The sequence below is a fragment of the Cydia strobilella genome, chromosome 1 (genome assembly GCF_947568885.1).
Source record: "Cydia strobilella chromosome 1, ilCydStro3.1, whole genome shotgun sequence".
In the NCBI taxonomy this organism is placed as follows: domain Eukaryota; kingdom Metazoa; phylum Arthropoda; class Insecta; order Lepidoptera; family Tortricidae; genus Cydia; species Cydia strobilella.
This window is the reverse complement of record NC_086041.1, coordinates 12,917,650-12,929,208: the sequence shown is the minus strand read 5'-3', so window position 1 is coordinate 12,929,208 and position 11,559 is coordinate 12,917,650. Positions and strand designations below refer to the sequence as shown.

The following is an 11,559-nucleotide window of genomic DNA, read 5'->3' as shown; positions in this document are numbered from 1 at the left end:
AAAAGACCTTCTTGAATTGGCCATTGAACAGTAAACAGTGAACTGTATTCAACGGTCAGATAGCGGCCGCACAACACGCACAACAGATCATAAACAACTTTGAACACTTCCTCGAACTCTTCCTAACCTCGAACAGGCCTAGCGGTCGAGATAGCTGCGGAACGCAATTTTCACGTTCTAAGCAACCTTGAACGTATCTTGACCTTGAACAAGCCGCTGTGAACCTGGCAAACTGTGCCCAGCCGTCAAGATAGCCGCGGACTCTAAGCTGTTGTGCGGCTGGGGCGGCTACGCGTTGGAGGGATGCGTGGACACGCTGCTCCGGCCGCCGCAGCCGCAAGCCAGCCAGCTGGGGACGGTGTATGCGACGAAGAGGAGGCGGCGGAATGGGAAGAGGTAAGCTAAGTTCATTAAACAACCTATAAATTACACCCTGCTGTTACTTTTACTGTTGGAGCATTTTCACATTGCCCGATCCGATATCGGATGTAGGATCCTACATCCCCGTTCGTAGTCAGGCCTCGGGGGCGTCGTCTGTAGCGGTCACGCACACTACAACACGCATTATGCCTACACATACGCAGACAAACAAATATTCTCGGTCCGATAGCTGACGGAGGGCTCCGACATGGCTGAATTTATCGGAAGCGATTTCCGATATCGGATGTCGGATGGCGCCTATGACAAAAACAGCTACAGGAGAGTGCGATTGGCATTAAGTCCGCCTTTTATGCGTTATTTATCGTTTTTAGTTGTATATTAAATGCATAAATAAATGCAGACAAACACATATATCTTACATTTTACTTCCTTCCGACTAACGATATCGGATCGGACAATGTGAAAACGCTCTTAATGACTAAAATTTAAAGGTGACATGTACTGGGATAGTGGTCAGCGATTGGACGTCTTCCTTCTTTAAATTTCATCTTCTTCTTATCCTAGTTAAGTTAATTCAGGTCCGTTGCACTTGCAACCAGGGCTCGTAACCGGTATTTTTTTAAAACCCCGAAATAGCCCAATATTTTAATTTTTTTTATGCTCATTACGTAGGACTGAATCATGTATTTAGGAAACAATTTTGCATTATTAAAACGTCCCATTAAAAATTAAATTATAAACAAAAGAACGAAAAAGAACGTAATAATACCGGTATTTTTGTATGGAGCAAATACCGGTTTCCGACCCCTGCTTGCAACAAAATTTATAACTATAATCTATTACGATATGTTTTCGGCACTGTACTGTCAATATAGTATAGTATATATGTAATATTTTTCAATGGCACTTTTCTGTAATGACTGCTTGTGCCAAAATAAAGAGAAGAAGAAAAAATACAACTAAAAACTGATGCTGTGAAGCTATGCATGTTTCGTCGTGGGCGCATTAATTATTTTAATGTGCACGGATACTATGCCTTTTTAATTGTTTTTGTATTTAAATCGTTTAGAATATAACTTCACGGCCGATTCGGCCACGGCGACTGCCATCAACTTCGTTGCTGTCTCTGGTGTGGTCGCAAGTGGCTGACGTAGCCGATTTTGTTTAAAATTTAAATAAGTACAAAATATGACTGTTGATTCTCAAATGAGTAGAATAACAAATGCAGCCAAATCCTGCCATCCATTTTATGAATCGACTGAGCTGAGGTATATTAAGATTATCAGTAAGAACGCGTCAAGACCTTTCACAGGCGTTATCACCTTCATTTAAATTTACAAAGTAGATAGCTACTTTGAAAATTTAAATATTATATTACTTTAAAGTAATAATTGATGATATCTCATATCGTTATCACCTTCATTTTTATTTTCAAAGTAGCTATCTACTTTGAAAATTTAAATGAAGGTGATAACGATATGAGATATATCATCAATAAAGTACCTAATCTATATTACTTTAAAACAATAATTGATGATCTCATATTTTCTTATTAGAATTGGTTATTTTTATCAGAATAAAAGCAATAATTAAACACATGCCTATTTGTAACATATTCTTTGTTCGATAATATGCATTTTTGTAGAGCTATTTTCATGTAACGCTATTTTTAACCAAAATAAATATACCTGAACTCAGAAATATAGACTTCAGGATAGGTAACAGCCAGATTCCAAATAATTTTACCAACATAATAACTTTGATAGTAAAAAATATTTCGATAGTGTAAGGCCCCGGAAAACTCATGATTATTTATTTATTTTTCACTGTGTATTACCCTGATAACCCCAAGACCGTATACTAAGACATATAATTATAATAATATCATAACGGTTTATGATTAAAATATCTGTATCTCTGGGAGTAAATATAAATGTATGTATGTAATATAAAATTTTCTCGCTTATTTGAGTACAAATATTATTTGTAGTATTTTGTTATAATACTGTCCCCGTTAGGTATCCATTTTATTTAACAAATACACCTATGCAATCGCTACTCATATACAAACCTGGGATAACTCGGGGCAATTATACTAAAGTGACGTAGCAAAATATTTTATCTACAATTAAATATATTGATGTTACTATCAACATCTAAATGTTTCACAAAATAAATATATTTATACAAAATCACTTTGTATACTGCTTCTTAAATTTAAAAAAGGTGTTTTTTCGAAGAATTTATTTAATTTTTAATCCAGGTCAGTATTTCCACATTAGCACTAAATGTTTTATTCTAATCATTTTGTATCGTTATTTATTATTTCTTAAACATTACTCCATCTTCATTTATTGCTAAAAGTACAAAAGTGAAATTTACCTTAAGATAAAAATACCATTAAGTACATAAACCATTTCGAGACAAACCTTATTTATTATGTAAAATAAGCCTGAAAGGAGTTCTTTATCAAAACAATTTTGACAATATAATGACTAATCGGCGGCTGATGGATGCAAAATATATATCGACATATTTTTTATCGATATCAAATCCCTAGAATGTACCCCGAGTTATCACAGGTTTGCTCATATATAATTTTTACATTTAATTAATGAAAAGGCGTACATTTTTCGCTTGTTTTCTACGACATATTCCGAAGTCAATTAGATAGAGTAAGAATCCAGCAATTTGTGGTACTCTCACTAATTGATATCGTTTTCTTCTCACTAACGTTGATCATTGTAATTTGGACCTTATAATTAAATTGTTAAAATTCATATAAGTTCTGACATTACATGTACATTGTGATGTGAGGGAATTTAGCAAATTCAATTGTATAGTGATACACCTATTTAGTAATTGCTTCGAAAATAGTTATACGAAGTTCAAAAGACGTTGTTCAGGCAGGTAGATTATGCACTACATGCAGGTATATGATTGTACGTAGGATAGGTATGTCAACAGGGGAAGTAACTAAGTACCTACCTACACAGCTAAATGGCTCGAAATGATCTACAGACGATGCTATTGTCAAATGGTTTTTGCACATATAATTAGGTATGTGTTACTTCTGTTTATGCTACTAACTAAATGAAAAATAAACCTATTTTTTCGGACTCTCGGAATTGATTATAAAAGGTATAAAACTGGGTATTAATATTTAGCGATAAAGCATTTTTAATCTGTGCGCCCCTCCAGTTAGTACCTAACAGGGTGGCAGAACAGGTTTTAGGTTACTTTTTGTTCATATCATCTCAGATATGGGTGAATACGGTATCAATGCATTTAGTTTGATGTCCTAAACACAAATATATGAGATGACAAGCGTGAAAGTGGTAGGGGTAGTTGCTCGTCATAAATTCGGGAGTAAGTACAAAGTTTTTAACTTTTTTCTTTTAAACATAACATTACCCTTTCATTTAGTACCCCACACTAAATGAAAGGGCTTTGTGAGTAGATAATAAATAATATATAACATACTGTAAAATTCTCACTACTTGGTCTAACTAATTATTAGAAAACGTTCAAAAATTTCACAACCCACAGTTGACTTTGAACCGCTCTAGATTGAAAATGACTGAATGGATTATCCCAAATTTTATACCAAATGACCGTAAATATCCTTTTTATAATGTTCAAAAATAATTAACTATATATATCAAAACAATATATCCATGATTGTGGCGTTTTACAGATCATTTGTCTAAACTAAATAAGCCGTGGATTCAAGTACATATGTAGTAAATCTCACCGTTGTCAAATTTACTAATATTTAACACCTAACTAAACTCTCCGTGGTTACCAGCGTATCGAATGCCACCTTCAAAAATCAGTCGCGGCCTATTACATTGATTCGATTACAAATTTATGGGGTGAATAATAGCTCGTATCGATACATTCGAATCGATTGTTGCCGTGAATTTGTGACCGTATCCATAATCGCCTTTCTCGTTTTCTAATTTTGAATCAGCAATGTGAACGGTTTACGCGGGTGAGCGAGTGATTTGTTTATGTATGTCTGTCTATCTGTAAGGTGTGCGCGGATAAAAACGAATAAGGAAGAGAAGCTATTATGTAAATGTAACGCTAACCGGCTCAATAAAACATAATGAACAGAGATAAAATAATGAGATTGGCACCTAACTACCTAATATGTATACTGTGGAGCTCAGTAATTATCCCGTACGTATATGTGTGTAAATGCGTTCGAAAACGCAACTGTTTTTTGCACAACCTACAAGATTGAATTAGTTTTACAATCGCACATACCATGGACATAATAGCAGAGCTTCTCTTATCTAAATAATAATAATAATATATATTTTTTGGATTTCATACAACGTTCAATTTTGCAAAGTGGTTGAGCCACTTGAGCATGAGCACCCCATTGTAGTTGAGATAAAGTTACAAAACTTGGCGTATTTTATCAACATAATAAGTGTAACAAAATAAGGGGGTGACGCTTCTTCTAGCCAGAGTATGAATTTTTATTTCCACACAAATGTGAACTTGAAACGTGAATTTTTTACAGTGTCTTCTTTGTGACTGGCACGTTAGTTATTTTTTTTAATGTGTCCGTTCCCGTTAAAGATTGGCATTTCTAAAGCGGAAGCCGCTAGGTGCATATTGATATTGTTTTAACAAAATCTGTTAAGAAAAATATACTGTGATTTAGCCCCCTACGATGAGCTGTCTCTAAAAATAAAACAGGTGAAGGTTGTAGGTATCAAATGTATAAATGTAAACAATACGAAAAGATGTTTCACATACAATGACTTAACGCTATAAAATTCAACGCGTTAACATCCACGCAACCATCGGTGTGTAAAGACCATGAAAACTATGTAATTTGCCCGAGCAACGACCATACGACACCGTAATTTGGTGGGTGTCTACTTGTCTAGTCTTATAAACGATTCCAACGTTAAGAGTGTCATTGTAATAGCTACGACGATCAGCTATCATTAATAGTTTAGAAATAGTCACATTTTCATATTATAAGCGTGAAACTATTTTGATAATATATGTATAATTGACTAGTAACATTTAGTAACGGTTAAGAGCCCGGTATCGATTTTAAGGGGCCCACTGACTATCAGTCCACTGGACGATATCGGCCTGTCAGTTAGAACAAAAATTTGACAGTAGTTCCGAACAACTGACAGGCCGATATCGTCCGGCGGACTGATAATCAGTGAGCCCCTAACAATTAGTGTTAGTATATTATTTGGTGTTGCGTGTCGTGCCGTCACCGCATTACTGCTGCGATTATGACGTTCAATCCGTCACTTATTTTATCAAGAAAATTAAAAGATACAGCGGTGACATCAACGCCGCCGCAGTAATGCCGAAACAGTTAATGAAACTGCAGGTCACATCCGAATGTCACCTATAGGCCCACTTTGCAGGACCTGGCGGATAATGTTGTATGAAAATAATGTACTAAGTCCTCAACATAATACTTGGCAATCTATTATTACAAGCATAATGAAAATATTTCCGAGAAAAAGCCTTAGGTCGCAAAAATGTAAAATTGATAGATTTAGTCGGTGAAATTGTACACCTTTAGTTACGTGATAGAAATAACAAGTACTGGTTTCTATATTAGCACGTCTTCTCATCTTGTATTTAATAGATGATTTTTTTGAAAACAGGCTCACTAAATTATGAATGTTTTTTTTCTGATGGACGTTTAGGTAAACGCTCGTAAAACACTGATTTGGTCGGTCTTATTTGTAAATTTCGTAATGTATGAACTGCTAAAAATGGTAATTTTGTATTACACATATCATGTACTACTCCACCTTTAATAGACTACATTTTTGTTATTATGACTGAAGAGGCCGGTGTCGATTTTGGAGCAAAAATGTAAAATTGATAGATTTAGTCGTTGAAATTATACACGTTTTGTTACGTAATATCTAAATAACAAGTATTGGTTTCTATTAGCACGTCTTCTCATCTTGCCTTTTAATAATGAGGTCGCGAGCGTGCGTCATCGGTAATATATGACGAGAAGGGGCAGTTTTTAAAACTTCATCAAAAAATTATGGTGGTAAATTGTACAAATCGATGTATAAGAATTGTTTCAGCAAATGTTGTAGATTGTTTAAGTATCAAAATTACGTTGAAATTAAGTCGATTTTTAGAGAAATTGTCACTTGTTTTGAAGTAATTTCTGGAGAAAATTGAATTCGTTTAACTGTTTGTCACGGTTCATGAGATAGCCTGGTGACAGACAGACAGACAGGCAGACGGACGGACAGACGGACAGTGGAGTCTTAGTAATAGGGTCCCGTTTTTATCCTTTGGGTACGGAATCCTAAAAAACACCTTGTATTATTTCAAATATACCTAATAATCAGGGTAAATACATAATTTTTAAAATTAGGCTTAGCCATTCTGTCACAATTATATCGTAGCATATAATTAGATGTGCGCATACTATTCTTTTGTCTCTACGACATGACTATTGACAACAACAGTATGTTTATTGATTTAGTTACCTACTTTAATTTTCAGATAATTAGGTACCTACATATTTTATTTGGGTACATGAATACCTATCTACAAACATATCGTTTGGTCATTAATTTACAAAAAATACCCGTCCGTCAATCTATATACAGACAGACAGACAACGTTTATACAAATACATAAAACATAAGGATTTCTAAGCTGCCTACTTAAAATAGATAACTGGAAAATGGATGATTGGGAACAAAAACTGTTCTTTTTTTTGCAGTTATGATACTTACTATTAATAGTCTATTTTTTAGCCGAAATAAAAAAAATGGGTCAAACTAAAAACCCAATTTAAATTACAAATTTGATAATTCAACAACACTAGTTATAACACTATCAGTCAATTTCTTATACAAATATATTAAATTACTACGATATAATTGTGACAGAATTCAGAAGTCGTGAGCAAGATCAACACTGCGCATTTCGTAAATTACAAGCAACTGTTTCGTATCAGTATTAGTGAGATTAACGTTAATTTTTAGTCGCGTTGAAAAAAAGTTATTAATTTATTTGCGACATGCATCGTCGCCCTACAATTAGAATAAGCACTAAACTACCGATATTGAGTGTCATCACTTCATGACTGTCATCAGAGTCTGGTTTTGGTCTGGTTACTTTTGAAAACTCGTATCCCCCTCAAGTTTGACAGTTTATTTTCTTCATAATCAAAATGCTGTCATTACGGTTAAAGAGGTTTTATGTTTATTAAACCATGATTGTAGAGAATTAAATTTGTCCTCGCGAAAAAGTAAAAAATCAGAAAAAGTGTGATATGTTTCGACTAAATACGACGGTGATCGATCAATCAACAGTTACTGAGTGTGCAAGATTAGTCCTGCTTACGTCTCATGAATCTTCCTGTATTTTTTTTTTTTCATTTCAGGTATTATTTTGTTTAATTTATTGTAGATACGTTTATTTATTTCAAAATGTCATTTGAATACTAGCAATATAAATATGTTTATGCATAATTTTTGCAACGTTTAGGGTTCAAATGGCAAACTTATTATTTAAAGCGCGCCATCTGCGCGCGCCGGCAGGTGGTTCTGCACATACCGGCGTATGCGCGCAATTTTGTACAATTTCATTTTTTAAGCGTACATTTGAATTCATGATTTGCGTGGAATTTTTATAAGGAATAGTGGACTTTTTTGTCAAGATAATTGTCTGGTTGCTTGTTTCAGCTACAATGTCGCTTGCTTAAAATGTAGGTATTGCCAGTCGTGATAGCTTATAATATCTACCTATATCCTTATATAACTATAGACCAAGGAGAATTTAATATTACACGAGGACTGTATTAAAAATATAATAAGCTGGAACTTAACACTTGCAATGCAGTAATTTTTATTGGCCCAGTGAGTCAAAAACCCAATAACTTATAAATTCATAATATTAAGAGAAAAAAGAATTTTTTTGAAGACAATATTAATATTAAGAGAATAAAGTAATGGACGACCGTTTCTCCATACAAACGTAGTCCACGTCATTTTGCTCCCTGGATATTGACATTACCATACACAACCATGATATACCCTTTCGTTTGACTTTTTTCCATTTTCTCATTATTATACAAGTTAGGAGCGAAAAGTAATCCATAAAAATATTTAGCTCTTAATTCACATAATAATAACAAAAAACAATAGAGTAATAAAAACCCAAGTTATTCATGTGTGTAATTAAGTTAAAAGGCAGATACAAAATACCTAGTTTTAGCAAGTTGAGTTGATTAATATTTAATTTGAAGTAGGCTAGACTTGGCGTTTAATGTTTTGCTGTAAAAATGGTATAATCAATTCAACTTATCATTATTTCGTGTCTGATATGCGTTCCTATATAGGTAAAGGTACATATTAATTTGTTACACAGAAGGTAAAGTCATAAAATCACAAAACTAGAGGGGAAAAAACAAGATGAAACGATTTTGTGCTTTGAATTATTTTTCAGGAGGTAGGTAGAGCAGTTATGTTACAGTCAAGCGGTAAATAAATCAAATAATAAAGTGGCAAATAAATATAAACATTTAAAAGTCATTAAATATATTTACCTACTCACTTCCTTTGGCAATTGAACGACTATGCATTCGACTTTGAAAAAGTCTTTCTTATAAAACTAATACAAGTTTATGCGATGATCAAACTATGTGTAGCCTACCCTACCTTATGGAGCCAAACCGAGAATGATAGGGAGTGGGTTTGTATACATTTTCCTGGTCTAGCGCGGAATTGCTGGCCCTTCTAAGTTGCTATGGCTGATCCGCCACCAGTCCAATATGTGATCATCAAGCTTCCATTCGTATTCTGACTGCAGCAGCGTTGCACCAGCGACAGCGGGAATCTGTTCTTAATCGGCTTAAATTCAGAAATGTGGTTTAATAATTTTTAAGAAAAAAAAAACCGACTTCAATGGGGGATGCCGCTGAAAGTTTACTTATTATTTGATGGTGCACTCTTAGATTCCAGACAATGAAATGAAAAAGACAGCATATTTTGCCTAATTATCCTAATTCATCTTTTGCCTAATTTTGCCTAATTGCCTAATTATTATAATATTGCCTAATAATGTAGAAAAGGAGGTAAAACCACCCACTTTTCTAGTAGCATTTCGTTTTTGTAAGGGTCGCAGTTCTAACCTTTTTTTTTTTGTGAGGAGGGAATAATGCATTACGCATACCACCCGGGTGCGGGGGGTGACCCGAGTGGTTATGTGGGACTCCCGTCTAGGTTAATGAGGCCCACGGTGTACCCACTAAAAAAACCCCCATATGCCGCCTCGCCGCCCTATTGGTGGGGTTACAGGAACGCATGCGCTTGTCATCTGCGACCCCACCGGCGGCAGCCGCCCACGAGCGCGGCTCCTTCGCGAATGCCCGAAGGCCCTTCACGCTAGGCGCGCCAGATGGTAAGACGCGCCTTTCTCCTCGGCTTCCATTCTGTATTGTAGCGGACCCCCCCGAGCCCGCCACAAGGAAGCCACGGGCGCCAGGAATTTCCCCGGCGCCCGGCGACAGATCAGGTCTATGGTTCTGCCGCAAAACCACAACTCGGCTGCAGAGGACAGGGAGAACGGCACATCGTAACACCGACACTCCTCTTCCTCTGCAGCCCCACCAACGCTGCTACAGCGGAACGGCCCCGCCAAGTTCGCAGGGGATAGGGAGAGTGGCGCATCGAAATACCATCACTCCTCTTCTCCTGCGATCCCACCTCGGCCGCCGAGGATAGGAAGAACGGCTTACCGCAATACCGACACCCCTCTTCCTCGACGGTCCACCTTCGGCGCATCACAAGCGGGCTTAACCAGCCCACTTGGAGCGTCCTCCTCGGGCAGTGACATTTGATGAAGTGGACCTGCTGATGATGATCAGAACAGAACTCTTCAACGACGCATAGTACACGTTTCGCAATTTGGACTTGGACTGGGACCCGGACTTGACCCGGACCCGGTTCGGACCCGGACCTGAACTCGGACCCTTACAGAAACGATACTCGTATGCTACTAGATAAGTGAGTTAGGTTAGAACTGCGACCCTTATAGAAACGAAATGCTACTATAAAAACGTGACGAAATGGACTATTTATACTATATCTGGTGATCAATTAAATACCAGCCCATAATTTATATGGCATTTAAACTGTTTTGAGAAGTCGGTTTTTTCTATTAAGGATTATATTATTAAATTAATTAAAGCGGCACCACGTCATAATTGCTCGTCATGTTTCACTTCATACCGAGAAGCATCGCCGGGAGCACGCGTTGGCGGGCCGGCGCAGACTGCGGGTTGCAGCTCTCTGCGACCGATGGCTCGACTGAAAATACGTGAGTGACCCCTACTGTATTTTGACATATTTAATATAATATCTGTGTCTCACAGCAGTTTTGTTGTATTTGTTTTTGTCAATATGTACTGGTTTCCAGAATTCTCTTATTAAAATTTCCATTTAAAGGAATAATATCAATTATATTGTACGTCACGTTATAAGTACGTGTTGCTCATTACGGCCTTTCACACGTCTTAAGAAAACGCTGCTTTTTTCAACGTCCAACAACGCCTCAACGTTACCTGCTCTGAATACTAATTTTGGAGTAGTCATTTGGCGTTATTGCATTTTCAAATTGCACTCATTAAAGTTTTTATTAGCTAAAGATTAAAGTCTACTTTCGTATAAAATCCGTATTTGTTTGAAACGGGTTGTAAAAACACCTGTAAATTTGCCTTTGAAGTGAACGATAATTGATAACTAGGTATAGGTAATTGTTTATTGGATATTTAGAATACTGTGAAATATACCGGACATCAATTTACTGAAAGGTTAATTTGACGTGTTTAATTAGTATGGTGATTGTAATTGATTTCTTGGTAATTTTACTTTAGCATAATTGTTATTGACTATATTACAAGTCTTTTTATTATTCCCAAACCCCGCATTTAAATACTTATTTAAATTTGAAAATAGCTACAAATATTTAGTTTATTAACATACTTTTCTATGTAATACATATTTGTAAAAAAAACATAATTCAGTTAATAGTATTGTTTAAAAAACAGGGAAGTGCATTTAAATAACTCACAATGGCTATAAAACAGATACAGGCGGAGCAATGGCAGTCCATTGATATTGATTTCATCGCTAACAAAAACCACAC

General features: G+C 35.9%; 1 protein-coding gene across 1 annotated transcript in view; it reads left to right on the top strand.

The window, feature by feature from the left end:
* Positions 1 to 226: 226 nt before the first annotated feature.
* Positions 227 to 11,559, top strand: part of LOC134746210 (aryl hydrocarbon receptor) — a 135,660-nt gene continuing 124,327 nt past the window's right edge. Inside the window, exon 1 of the mRNA XM_063680540.1 lies at positions 227 to 396. The gene's annotated coding sequence lies outside the window, so the exon portion shown is untranslated. The remainder of the gene's footprint in view (positions 397 to 11,559) is intronic.